Source organism: Castor canadensis, chromosome 7 (assembly GCF_047511655.1).
Source record: "Castor canadensis chromosome 7, mCasCan1.hap1v2, whole genome shotgun sequence".
In the NCBI taxonomy this organism is placed as follows: Eukaryota; Metazoa; Chordata; class Mammalia; order Rodentia; family Castoridae; genus Castor; species Castor canadensis.
Window position 1 is genome coordinate 118210355 of NC_133392.1, and position 15235 is coordinate 118225589.

A 15235-nucleotide genomic window follows, 5' to 3' on the forward strand; every position below is an offset into this window, starting at 1 on the left:
TAAAAAAAAAAAAAGAGCTGATCAGAGATCTTGGAACTAAAGATTCAATCAATGAAATGAAAAATACAATAGGAAGTTTCCAGAGCAGATTAGATCAAGCATATGAAAGAATTTTGGAATTTAAAAAACAGTTCAAAAAACTGATACAGTCAAACAAGAAAGAGAGAAAGAAAGACAGAAAGGAGAACAAAAGAAAAATGGAAGGAGGGATGGAGGGAGGAAGGAAGGAAGGAAGGGAGACAAATTTAAAACAATTAAGAAAACCTAGGAGATTTATGAAGCATAGCTTAAAAATCAAACATGTAAATTGTGGAGATCCAGAAAGCAAAGAATGGGGGAAAGGGATTGAAATCCTATAATGACTGAGAAGTTCCCAAATCTTCAAAAAGATATGGACATTCTCTCAAGAATATCCAAGAAGCCCAAAGAACACCAGTTAGATTCAACCCAAACAGACCTTCACCAAGTATATTATTATCAAAACGTCAAAAAGACAATACAAAAATTCTAAAAACAGCAAGAGATCAATGTTAAGTCATAGATAATGACCCATCAGACTTACAGGAAATTTCTTAGCAAAAACCTCATAAGCCTGAAGAAAATACAAAGATTATATTGAAATTACTGAAAGAAAAAAGAAAAAAATGCCAACCAAGAATACTGTATTCACAAAAACTGAAGGAGAAATAAAACCTTTCCAAGATAAGCAGAATCTTCCTATAAGAACTATTTAAGGGAAACCTACACTAGAAATGAAAGGATGGTAATTGTCATCATTAAATCACACCAATACACAAAACTCACTAGAAGAAAAAGTTACATGAAAGAGAAGAGAATTTAAATGGAGTATGTCAGAAAACTACCAAAATACACACAAAAAAATATTAAAAGAGGAGGAAAAGAGCAAAATATACCAAATAAACAGAGTACCATAAATATAATGACAGAAAGAAGTTCATACACATTAATAATAGCATTGAATGTAAATGGATTAAACTTACCAATCAAAAAACATAGACTGGCTGAATGGATTTTAAAAAAAAAGAGCCAACTGTACACTGTCTACAAGAAACTCGCATCAGAAGTAAGGATACACATAGACTAAGAGTGGAAGGGTTGGAAAAAAACATTTTCATGCAAATGCAAATAATCAAAACTCTTAAGAGAGGCAATGAATGTCATTACATATTAATTAAAGGACCAATTAAACAAGAGGATATATAAATTATAATCATAGATGTACCCAACATGGGATTCACACACACACACACACATAAAGCAAATTTTATTAAATCTAACTGTAGAGTTAGACTCAAATATAATCATAGCGCAAGACTTCCCTTAATGGAAAGGTCATTCAAACAGAAAATCAACCAAGAAACATTTGAGTGTTACCATAGAGCAAATGGACCTAACAGACATTTATGGAACACTTCATCCATAAAAAGAAAACATACATTCTTTTCATAATCACATGGACTATTCTCCAGGACATATACATTAGACCACAAATTAAGTCTCAGAAAATTTAAAATATTGAAATCATGTACCTTCTCAGACCACAAAGAATTAAAACTACAAATCAACAAGAAAAACAGAAAGTATATGAACACATGGAAACTGAACATCATGCTCTTAAAGACTGATAGATAATGGAAAAAATTAAAAAGTAAATAAAAATATCTAGAAATTAGTGAAAATAACACATTGTGTCAAAATCTGTAGGATATAGCAAGAGCATTATAGAGGAGGAAGCTTATAGTAATAAATGCATACATCAAAAACTAGAAAGATCTCAAATAAACAACCTAACACTATGCCTCAAAACATAAAAACAAGAACAAGCCAAAAAAAAAAAAAAAGAAGAACTGATAGCTTCACAGCTGAATTCTACAAAATTTTTAAGGAAGAATTAATCCCAATTATTCTTCAGCTGTTTAAAAACTCGAAATGGAAGGAAAATTGCCAAAGTTTTATCTGAGGCCAACATTACTCTTATACCAAAATCAGGACATAGATACAGCAAAGAAACGGGGAGGAAGAAGAGGGGAAGGGGAAGAAAGAAACAAAGAAAAACTACAGATGTGGATTTCTCATGAACATAGAACAAAAATTCTCAATAAAAATTACTAGCAAACTGAATTCAGTAACATATCAAAAAACCATACATCATAATCAAATGATTCAATATATACAAATCAATAAATGTGATATACCACATCAACAGAATGAAGACAAAAAACCATATGATCATTTCAGTAGTTCATAGAAAAAGCATTAGATAAGAAGCAACTTGCCTTTATGATAAAAAAAAACTCAACAAACTAGGTAAATAAAGAACAAACATTAATATAATGAAGATTATATATTCATCATAATGAATGAGAGAAAACTAAAATCATTGCCTCAAAGATCAGAAATAAAATAAGAATGTCCACTTTCAACACTTACTTCATATACTGGAAGTCTTTAGCAAGACCAATTAAACAAGAGAGAGAAATAAAGGGCATCCAAATAGGGAAGGATGAAGTTGAATTATCCATATTTGTCGATGACATGATTAGAACTTATAAACATTTTCAGTAAGTAGCAGGATAAAATTCAATGTACAAAAAAAAAGCTAGGTACTGGTATTCATGCCTGTAATCCTAGCTACATGGGAGGCAGAGATCAGGAGGGTCGTAATTGGAAGCCAGTCCAGGCAAATAGTTCAGGAGACCCTATCTCAAAAATACCCAACACATAATAGGGTTGGTGGAGTAGCTCCAGTGATAGGTAACTTGCCTAATAAGGGTGGAGCCCTGAGTTCAAACCCCAGTACTGCCAAAAAAAGGCAGCACTTCACAAGGTATGGTAGAACATGCCTGTAATTCCAATTACTCAAGAAGTGGAAATAGAAGGATGACAGTTTAAAGCCAACTCCAACAAAAAAGTTAATGAGATCCTGTCTCAAAAATGAGCAAGATATGATGGCACACACCTGTCATTCCAGCTACTATGAAAACAGAGGTAGAAGGATCATAGTCTGAGGCCAGTCCAGGCAAAAGTATGAGAACTTACCTGAAAACAAACTAAAAACAGAAGGACTGGGAGCATGACTCAATTTTAGAGAGTTTTCAAAGCAAACACAAGGTTCTGAATTAAATTCCCAGGACCACCACAAAAAAGAGTAGCATTTCCATGTACAGACAATGAACTTACTACAAATGAAGTAAAGAAAACAATTCCATTCACAATAGTTACAAAAAATAAAATATTTAGGGATACACTTAACCAAGGAAGTGAAAAATCTCTACAAGAGATATAAAGTAGTGATGAAAGAAATTATATAGGACACAAAAAAATGGAAGGATATCCATGTTCATGGATCAGAAGAATCAACATTATTAAAATGGTCAGAGTGGTATATAGAGTCTATGTAATTCCCATCAAAATTCCAATGACTTTCTTCACAGAAATAGAAAAAATAACCTGAAATACATATAGAATCACAAAAGACCCAGAATAGCTAAAGTGATCCTGAGCAAAACCAAACAAACAAGGAAAAAAAACACACAAATAGCAGAAAACTTCATAAAGTCGGAGGTAACATAATATCTGGCTTCAAAACATAGTTCAAAACTATAGTTACTAGAACAACATGAAACTGACCTAAAAACATGCAGACCCATGATATAGAATAGAGAGCCCATGAATTAGCCCATGCTCATACAGTCTTCTGAGTTTTGACCAAGCAGCCAAGAACACACTGTGGAGAAAAGATAGCCTCTTAAACACATGGTGCTATGCTGGAAAAACTGGATATGCATGTGCAGAATGAAACTGGATTACTTTCTTGCACCATATCCCAAAATCAACTTAAAATGAATCAATGACCTAAATTTTAAACCTGAAACTATAAAATTGCCTAAAAAAAAAAAACCACAGGGGGAACACTTCTTGACATTGGTGTATGTAACAAGTTTTTAGAAAGGACCCCAAATGCACAGGCAGCAAAAGTAAAAATAGATAGATAGGATTGCAGCAAACTAGATGCTTCTGTTTATCAAAGGAAACAATCAACTGAGTAAAAAAAAACAATGGCCCATAGAATGGAAGAAAATATTTGACTTACAGAATATATTAAGAACTCAAAAAGATGAACACTAAAAAGACAAACAACCCTATGGAAAAAATGGACTATAGACCTAAGTAGACACTTCTAAAAGAAGACATACAAATGAGTAATGAATACATGAAAAAAATGGTCAATTTCTCTGGTCATCAAGGGAAATGCAAATCAAAACAACAATGAGAAATCATCTCATGCTACTTAGAAAGGCTATCATCAAAAAGACTAGAAATAACAATGCTGGTGAGGACACAGAGAAATGGGAACTCTTTACAGTGTTAGTGGAACTGTAAATTAGTATAGCCATTATGGAAAGTGTTGGTTTTCCTCATGAAACTACAAATACAACTACATAAGATCCATAATTCTACTACTGGATATGTATTCAAAGGAGTTAAAATCTTTCTACCAAATGATACTTGCACCCCATGTTTATTGCATCACTGTTCCCAAAAGTCAAAATATGGAACCAACACAGGTGCTCTGCAGTGGATGAACAGATAAAGAAAATGGGGTATATTTACATAATTGAGTATACATTGCCATAAAAAGAAATCCATCACTTGCAGCAACATGGATGAATCTGGAAAACATGTTGAATGAAACAAGCCATACTCAGAAAAAGAAATACCATGTTCTCACTCATGTATGGAAACCAGTAAATTAAACTTGTAGAGGTACAAAATGGAATAATAGACACTGGAGATGAGGAAGGGTAGGGAGAGGGAGAACAGAAAGAAATTAAGACAGACTTTTAGAGATGAAGGAGGATGTAGGGAGAGGGAACTTCTGGGTAGAAGGGTGGATGGAACTGATTATTGCATGATGTATACGTTTGTGGACATAGCACAGAAAACCCCAATACCCTGTGAATTAATGTGTCAAAAATGTAAATTAAATAATAAAAAGTAGATTGGAAAAAAGGATTTTCAGAAAATTAACATGACTTAAGTAATATTTTCTGTATTAAGTGTGTTATCAAAAACAAAATTTATAATTTTTAAATAAAAAAGTAGACCCAAGGTAAATACAGCAGCTTTTCAGAGGCATGGTTCTGTGACCCTTACAGTGAACACCACACTGTAAGGAACTGCCCAGTTCCCTCTTAGCCAATGGATAGAAACATCTAGGACTAAAGAATATGGCACCATTCTGAAAAGTACAGACTGTGGGCCTTGCTAAAATCTTACATTCTGTTACACCAGAGTGGACAGAGTGAAAATTAAGACTGTGGGAAAATCTACAAAATATTTCAGCCAATTCTTATGCATTTTACAAATCTATCTCTAACATATATCATGGAAACAAACCTACCATCAATTTCACTGATGGAATTTGCTATAAAAAGCAAAGCCTTGGAATTGATTCACCTTACTTCTCTAGTAGCTGGCTTTGGAATAAGCCCTTTTTAATGTCATGTTAGCTGATCACTTTTGTGGTACATCATCTTGATTAGAATGCTTGTGGAGGCCACTGCTTTGTAGCTTTTGACCTAAGAAATACACAGATATAGAGGATAAATTACAGACAGTTTAGAAGCATGGGTTTGGGGCTGAATTCTGCAATAACAGGGAAACAAGGCTTGAGTCCTAATAAAGAATTATATTCATTCATTCCTTCACTCATTGTTAAGTGCGTCATGGGCCAGGAGCTGAGGCATAGATTAAAAAGAGGAGTCTCTGCCTTAGGGAATGTAGCACACACAGATGAGGACACATGACAAAAACAACATGTTGGATACTACCACAGGCGAGTCCCAGGTGCCACGATCATATTAATAGAGGATAGGTGGGGGAGAGGGATGTAATGAAATAGGTGGCTTGTCTGGCTTGTCCCTGGGAAGTGACGTCCCTGGAGAAAATGATGACTCAGGTGTATTTTAAAGATAGGTAAGAGTTGGCCAGTCCATGCAGGGAGACAAGGTGGGCAGCAGTGGTAATATTTAAACAATGGCCCATGATTTAAAATCCATTGAGTAATGGTGAGTCTGATGAAGCCCCCTTATCTCATGTACTCTGCTCCACGTATGGTGTAAAGGAATGAAATGAATTTGCATTGTCAGATACCGTGAACTGGAGTTATTTATTTATGCATTTTTTTAGATTTAGAAAATCAGAGAATCTTAGAATAATTTACTGCTTTGCTAAACCCTCTAAAGTTTGGTATAAACACTTATTGCTCATCATTACTGAGTAACCTTCTCGCCTTTGGGGAAGAAGAAAAGCAGTTTCCACAGCTTGTTGTTGTTATTTGTTTTCTGTTATTCAAGTTAACAATTCCTTATACTCACACTTTCATATAATGTATCCCTCAGAACTTTAGGTACAAGTCTTATTCTGCCACTTACCAAGTAACTGAACAAAAAATGATCCTACTTTCTGCACCTTGCAGGCATATTTGTCACAAGAGTTAAATATTTATAGAAAGTGCCTAATCCAGTGCCTGCCTCATATGAATATCATATGATTGATATTCATAGTTCAATTGTATATTTTTTTAATTTAAATTTTTGTTGTCTGGCCCACTCCATAGGTAAGAAGAGGAGATTCATTTGAGGTGGTGGCTCACTAATTGGTTCACTAATTCATTTTGGGAGCTGAGTCATCTTTTAGTTTCAAAATTAAGCTTACAAGGTCTTTTCTATGTGGTTGGTGGTCTGATTTGGCATCCACAGAAGATGCCGCTTGGCTTAAATCATGGAGCTGCCTTCTATGCAAACTCACCTTCAGTGTTCATTTGCTAGCAGCCCTCCCCACTTCTGATCCTTAGCTTCTTTCCTAGATTTCAGAGCTCAGGTTCTGGGCTTCTTCCCAAGACACTTCTATCACTTATCTTCCCACCGTATTTCTAATCTACAATCCACACATACACAGCCAATAAAGACTGCACCATCCTTCATCACTGGAAAGAGCTCAATAAAACATCACGTATGTAGTCCTGGCTCTGAAAAATGAACAGTGTGACCTTGAACTAGGTATATCACTCCTCTGAGCTTCTATTTCCTCAACTGTAGGATGGGGATAAATTATAATGCTTAAGAATTGTTGAGGAGATTGAGAGTGCTGAAGCAGGCGAAGCATTTCATATCATGTTGGTAAATAGTAGATGTCAGGAAATGGGTGGGTGCTGGTTATGGCTTAAATGTGACCCCAAATATTCATGTGTCACATACTTAATCCCAAAATTCATATGCTGATGGTATTTAGAAGTGGGGGCTTTGTAGATAATTAGGGTTAGATGAAGCCATGAGGGTATGACTCCCAGGGTGGGAATATTGGTTTTATAAGAAGAAGAAGAGAGTTCTGATCTCAAGTCATATGATAGCATCATGATACAGCAAGAAGGCCCTCTCAAATTGCTGGCACCTTGAGATGGCCTCCCCAGCCTCTAAAACTGTGAGAAATGAATTTATTTTCTTGATGAATTTCCCAGAAAACAGACTAAGACAACTTTTGTTTGTTTGCTTGAGATAGTATCTCACTATGTAGCCCAGGCTGGCTTTGAACTCACAATCTTCCTGCCTCAGCTTCCAGAGTGTTAGGTTACAGAAATGAACCACCATACCCAGCTTTTTTTGTTGTTGTTTTTATTGTCATTATTTCTATTTTAATAACTTCTCTCCCTGTTTGATAAAAAACAACGCATACAGGTTTGTTCTTCTGGAGCTGTAAGGAGGAAGCAGTAATCTATGTATGATTTTCAGTCTTTTGACAGTTCATCTACTAGCGTCACTTGATCCTCACACCTCTGCAGAAGTCACCCAGCTAGGGTGTCTACACCCCAACTCCCTAAGGCATGGTTTCAGATGTGTGTGGCCCAGCACTTAGGCTAACGTGGCACACTAATACATTTTAAAGACAAAACAGCAAGCCATAGAGTATATGTGTATATACAGGACCTAGAACTTCAGCAAGATTAGTCCTTGAAAGGCAATTTGGTTGAGGGTTTAGAATGTTTTAAAGGGTGAATTTTAAAGTTCAACCCACTTAACCTGTCAGAACTAGCAGCAGTAGCAACACTACAAGTTGCTCCTTTCTTCATCCTACTCTTAAGGGAAGGGGGTGAGGAGGTGGGATTAAGTGTTCACATAAAAAGGATAGATTCAGGCCCAGGGACAGGCAGAGGGTAGGAAACTTGGCCTAAAATAATTCCTTCTTTCCAGTCAACCTCAAAGTCCTGAAGAGAAGCAGTAATAGAAAGTAACCTTAGAAACAGCTAGAAAGATACCTGGCTGTGGGGAACTGACTGGAGACATGGGACAAACCAGAGGGTGAGGTGGCCCAGCGTGGCTCAAAAAGAGCCATGTGTGGAACATATCCTGACCACAGACAAGAGAAAAGTGGAGATTTCCCTCTCTCTTTGTTTTCCCTATCACCAGATGTAACATATTTGTCTACATTTGCTTTTCAGTCACAGTAATTCTAAAGCACACATTACAATTAGTTTTACAGGTTGTCACTTTTTCACAGAACTTAGAAATGAACCACAGAAGGAAGGCAGAACTGATGAAATATATTCACAAACACCTAATGTGAGATGGCTCCACCAGAGGCCCTGCCTCCCCTGGTGATCATGTAGGTGTCACGTGATGCAGAAATAAGAGTAGACAAGTGGATACCACTATGCTCCAGGTATGCTATTAGGATCTTTGTATATATTATTAATAAGCCTCACAATAACCAAATGTTATAGGTGTCAACTTTCCTGTTTGCTCCCATTCCAGAAATGGAGCACCTGAGGTCAGACTCACACTGGGTAACACTACCAGTCAAAGGCTCAGCCTGTGGTCTGATTCCAAAGCCACGATTCTTTCCCCTTCATGGGGCTGCATTTGGAGTCTAACCTTTGGGGACATAAGAGTCCCTTTAGCTATCACAGAGTGACAGGAAATTTGGTACAATCCTTACTTGCCAGTTTCAGATAATGATGCCAGATTTGTTATTTCAATGGAATTCCTCCCTATTTTTGAGTAGTCTTGCTATCACTCTCTTTCCAGTCCCCATCTTTTCTTTCTCCATAGTTTTAGCCCATGTGAATTTCAGTGAAAATGAAACCTGTATGTTTTTTATTCATTTGCACTTAACTCATCAAAATATGATTTTGAGAGAGTAGATTTGCAAAGAAGTGAATTGCTAAACGGCCCATTCTCCTTGGAAAACAGGATGTCTACTCTCTCCAAAATCATAAAAATTTCAAACTTCAAGTGTTAGGGCTTAGCCTAGTACATAGAAATAATGTGATTTGAGGGGTTGTAATTTTAGACTAACACTTTGCTGCAAGCCAAGTACCACAGGATATAAGCTCACTTTAGTGCTACCAAATGAAAGCTTTTAGGTGCCCATAGCAAATTTTTTCTATTGCCATCACCATTATAACAGACATCAACATTGTGGCTAAAACAGTGTTCATATTTTAGGGTTGAAATGGATGACAAAACTCACATTACTCCTTATTATCAGCTTTATCGATGAAGAATCTGAGGTCCTACAAAGATCTGGGGTATGCTCAAGGTTGCAGAGCTGGACCTAAACTCCTATTTCCTGGACAAGTCAAAGCCAGGATCACTGCTCTTTCTCAACCATTTCCCTGGTTCACCATAAAAAATACACATGACATTTAATTGCTTTTACTAAAAAAATCTCTCCAAAATATACAACATCTTTGAATCAAAGTCTTCACTAAAGATGAAAAAGTAAAAAGCCTTTCCTATCTGTACAGCAAAAATAAAAATCCCAGTTTGTGTATCAGCATGAAAAATGATCCTAATTCACTTGAGAAAATGGCTTTTAAGCCACAATGGAGTACATAATAGATGGGAATAAATGGCTTTTTACACATGAAAAATAGAAAACTGATAGATTAAAAACAATTGATCTGCACCAGGCTTCTTAATGGACTTCAACAATAATAGCAACGTAGGCAAGGATGTTAGGTTAGCTCTGGCAAGTTATACCTCAGTAAAAATATCTTTAAGATGATATCATTAGCAATGCTCACCTTGTGGAATGTTGTGAGAATTAAAGAACGCCTGTGAACATGTGTCACACATGCAAAGTGGGGCATACTGATTTTGGTGATGTTGAGTATTTTCAGGTACCAGGTGCCTTGCTGAGCAATTCGTAAATTATTTATCTTAGTCTTTGTGACAAAATTATCAAATAAATGTTCTTATTATCCTCTTTTTCAGCAGAAGAATCCATGATTAGAGGCATATTTGTTTTGGTTTTGGTTTTTGTCTGCTTTTTATGGTGCTTGGGATCAAACCCAGGACTTCCTACTTGCTATGCAGGTGCTCTACCACTTCAGCTAAGCCCCTAGCCATTTTTGTTTTGTTTTATTTTTTGAGATAGAGTTTCACTAACTTTTCCCAGACTGGCCTCCAACTTGTGATCCTCTGCCTCTGCCTCCCAAGTATCTTAGATTACAGGTATGTGCCACCACACTGGGCTTGGTTAGAGAGATTTTACTAATAAGGGGCAGAACAGAGGTTCCACCTGAAATCTGACATCTATTGCATATCTTTTAACCATATTACTATATTTCCATTAATGCATTAAATAATTTTATTTCAATGTCACGTTTCTCTTATGATGCAAGGACTTTTATCTGTGTTATATGTAAAAAGAAAAACCTGCAGCTTACAGATGCCATACCTTAATTAAGATTACAATGTCATTAAAAAGCAAAGTAAAAATTAGTATCCTATTTTCAGATTCTAAGTTCTTAGCTCACTCCATGCATCCTGTTACATATAGAGGTTTGATTGGGGTCCAGGAACTGGATACCACACTGGAAAGAAGGAGCCCCTATCTGTTGTCCTTAGGTCTTCCTGACCTCCTGCTGAGCCTCAGGCAGCTCATAACCGCTAGCTATCCATCTTCTGACTTGAACCACAGGCTTTTAGAATTTCAGCATTTTATCTAAATTTGATCTCCCCCAGAAAATTGGAGTGGCTTCAATGTTTCAGTGTATTTGCTGCCTTGTCTAGACCAACTCTTTTGGGAAGGTGGTTTCCCTTGGCCCCAGCACTGACATGTGAGCCTATCTAACTGCAATTCTTTCACTTTTAGGGATTTTCAAAACACTTTCTTATCTCTATTATCTCTTTCATCCTTGTTACATGGATTCACTATTACTAAGAGTTGGGGAAGAAAAAGAAAGAATGTTCATTTTGTTCCACAATTTAAGTAAATGAATATTTGTTGAGTGTTTGCTTTGTGTTGGGCAAATGCTAAGTAGTAGGGATGCTGAGATAAATAAATGCAGGTTCTTTTGCCTTCTTTCTCCCCTCTTTTAATATGAGTCCAATGAGAAAAACAGAACCTACCCAGGAAGTTTAATGGTAAACTTTTGAAAAGAACTTGAAAGGGAAACAAAGAGAGTGAGGCAATTTCGGGATTAATAATTTACGGAAAGCATTCCTAGAGCTGTAGGAACTAAGGGAAATGAGAATATTAGCAGAACTCAGGAAAGAGGAGCTCCAGCAGGAAGTGAGAATGTGGAGGGAGGAGTTGCCAAAGGACATTATGAGAGTAGAGGAAAGACAGACACAGTCAGAAACTTCTGGAACAGAAAGAGAGGAGCAGAAATACTCTTGCATCTTCTTTCCTTATATCCTCCAACCTTCTACCCGGATCTCCTGTTGCCAAACTGAACTGAAAGCCAGCTGGCAGGGGAGTCTAGAGATTATAGGGTCAGCTTCCTGAACTCCGATGTCCACCATGGTGGGAAATGGATGACATGATCCTGAACTTTCTCCTTTTTTTCCTCCATCCCTGCCATCTTCTTTCTTTCTACCTTCAAATCATAGGACATGGAAAGAACATGATACAGTAAAAAGGGTTGTCCCTGCTGTGACCCTAAGTTGTTTGGTTTCCTCCAAGGCCAAATCTTACATCTTAACATATACACATAGCCATATTGGTTCTCAATCCTTCCTACTGCTCCCACCTCACTTTTTACCACTATCCTACAACCAACTGGCTCCTGTGAAGCCAAGGGGCCATATGAACCTTTCTTCTTACCTTTTTGCCTTTAGTGTCTTGTTTTCTGTGAAGTACTAGATTTTCCTGTCTTCAGTGTTTACTTATTTAAGACTTTTTCTCTAATTCTATGTGTCAGCAATTGTGAAGACAACAAACAAACAAACAAACAAAAGCAGGAATGACATGATCCTTGTTCTCAGAAGGATTCCAGTGTCTTCTTCCCTAATAGAGTGCTAGGTCTGGGTAAGACAGGACATTTACACAAGAGGACAGAGCAAGAAGAGACAGAAGGAAACACAATTTGAATCTTGGGCATGTTTCAAATATTTAACTAGGGCATCAGGCTTAACGATCAGTTTTAAGAGGTGAACACAAATCATAAATTCTAAAAAGCTAGAAGTAAGAAGGAAGGTCATCACTAGTTGGAAACAAGCAAGGTAGCTGATGACACTTGTAATGAGTGGGCTGGAAGTGGTTGGGATAATCTTAATTCCCCTGCTGCATGATGGGTTGGTGTGGCTGAAAGGCATAAGATTGGCCTCATCAGTTAAAGGGTGGTAAGAGGTTGACTAAGCATGCATATTCCTTTAAGCCTGGGGTTGGCCAACTTTTCCTAAAAGTGCCAGATAGTAAATAGTTTAGGCCTTGCTAGAAACCTGATCTCTGATGCAACTACTCAGCCCTGTCATTGTAGTGCAAAAGTAACCACAGATACTATGTAAACAAATGGGTGTGGCTGGGTTCCATTAAAATCATAGTTACAGAAACAGGCACTGGCTTGGGAGCCAGCCCCTGCTAAGTCATCAAACTGTCTCCAGGCCTCGTAACTGGCACTATAGAGTGAGCTCCTGGAACTCTGTTATCATCCTTAGACTCAATGATGAGGCTTGTCTGGATTCAATGTGCACCCTGCTTCCTAACTTGCTCCTGATTTCCATGCCTCACCTCTTCACCAATTATTATTATTATTATTTGGTTAATGGTTTTGCTGCATTCCTTGGAACTGATCTTCACACTACCCTTTCTAGCATGACCATTCTATTTTGGAAATAACCTCTTCCATTAATTCCAATTACATATACTGGATACGTACTAAACATTGAGAGTGAAACCACGTGCTTTATGTATGTTTCAACTACATTGTGTAATTTGACATTTATGTTAACTCAGTGAGATAACTATTACTATTCTAATTCAACAAATTATGTCCTTGAAATTGAGAGGTTAAATATTTTATCCAATGACCTAGCCAGTATATGGCATAGCTGGAATTTTAAACCAAGTATAATTAAACACAAAGCATATATTTTTTCTCTCACTATACCATCATATTGCATCTTAAGTTTTTATGGGAACATAAAAATTTGGCAAGGAGATTTACAAAGCTCCTCTGCAAAAATTAACAGTAGTGTACAGAGATTCAAAGGCATCGATAGACAAGAGAGGTGGGGTTTTCTCAGTGACTTCTAAATATCCTCCTGAGCAGGGGTTGAGCAAACATTTTCTGTAAAAGGCAGACAATAAATATTTTAATCTTTGCAAGTCACTTAAAATCCCAGTTACATATTCCACTTATCTTTTCTTTACTTCCCTTTATAAATACAAGAACTTCTTAGGAAGCAGCAGTACAATACCAGATGTGGGCCAAGAATTGCTGGCTCCTGCTTCAGAGCCCCACCTACTCCACCAGCTCAGGCAGCTGAAATCCACCATAGCAGTCTGCATGCTACTCCTGCACCCCAAATATCCCTAAGAACCAAATATCCCTAGACCCACCAGTGGTCATCTCACTCTTTTTCCCCAAGTCTTGTCTATGCAGGATGCCATGTCCCCTAAAGTATCATCTGACGTCCTATGCAAAGCTTGCAAGGTACTTTAATGGTTGTCCTTGACCTGACACCACAGAGTTTATTCCTAATATTGGGCTCCATGTTAGTTTCTAGACTTTGGTTTTTCATTGACAAGTTAGTTGTGTCTAGTAAGACCCAATTTTCAAATTCCTGTTTCATGCTGGTTCCCATCCTCAGCCAGGGTAGATAGGCTTGCTTCTGGGTATGGCCTGGTATATACTACCTGCTGGAATTTTTCAGCTCTTCTTTCAGGGATGGAAAGTCTATTCCAATTGCTAGGTCCATGCAAGTGTCCTAGCTTCAGCTCCCTATAATTATCTGAGTTTGGTACCCAAACCTTTCCTAACATGAGCATTGAAACTTTTGTTCCTATAACTTGTGTTGGACCCAATTCTCTCAAGAGCAATTCAGCTTCAGTTTCCACTGGACTTCCCTCTGAATTTCTGGCATAGTGATTTCCCTTCCCTGCTTTGTAGTTGGGTTGTATGTTAAAAAAAAAAAAAAACAGTGTTTTATCTAGAATTTCTGTGAGTTTGAATTGCAGAAGAAGTAATGTTAGCATGTTCTTAATCTACCCTCTTGACCTGAAGAGCATGGTTCACATCTGTGAAGTAAGAGGGTTGTGTTTAATGATTCCCAGAGTCTCTTCAAGCACTCTGCTGGTCTTAGTTGCTACATCTAGGCATATTGTGTTTATATATAAATATTGCTGCCAACACTCAGGCACATATGCTAGCCTTGTGGTTATTTATCATTGAAGGAGGACCATTAGTAGGAAGTTAAGCCAGCACACATTTAATATTTGGCAATGGAAAGGGAAAAACGTGGCCAAAATGTTGCATGCAATGATTCTATTCATCATGTTACCAATGCTAATGAATCCAAAAACCCACTCTCCATCACCTATTGTTTACAAAGGTACTATTCATTTTGGGAAGACAAAAAATGTATTAAATAGCACAAAACAAACCACACTTGATACTTGAATTCTAAGTTTCCCAAGTGTAGCAAACTGTAAGGAAGGTGAATTAGAAGCTCTCTGTAGCAGAAGTCTCAGATTTTATGTACAGCTCATATTCTCAGTTGGAGAGTTAATCCTTTCATTCATGCATTCATTCATTCATCATGTATTAACTGCACACCCACTATGTGCTGACCATTGGACTTGGTGTTTGGGATACTAGAGTATAAGATAGAGTCACACCCACTTCTCACAGAGCATGCAATAGAGGACAATAGATATGGATTACAAGGTTGTTGAGTGAAAGAAGATGTTAATTACAGAGTTC

The 15235-nt window shown here is 37.2% G+C and overlaps 1 long non-coding RNA gene across 1 annotated transcript in view; it reads right to left on the reverse strand.

The window, feature by feature from the left end:
• Positions 1–5431: 5431 nt before the first annotated feature.
• Positions 5432–15235, reverse strand: part of LOC141424936 (uncharacterized) — a 158588-nt gene continuing 148784 nt past the window's right edge. The window contains exon 6 of the long non-coding RNA XR_012449902.1: positions 5432–5603. This is a non-coding gene — a long non-coding RNA (uncharacterized lncRNA). The remainder of the gene's footprint in view (positions 5604–15235) is intronic.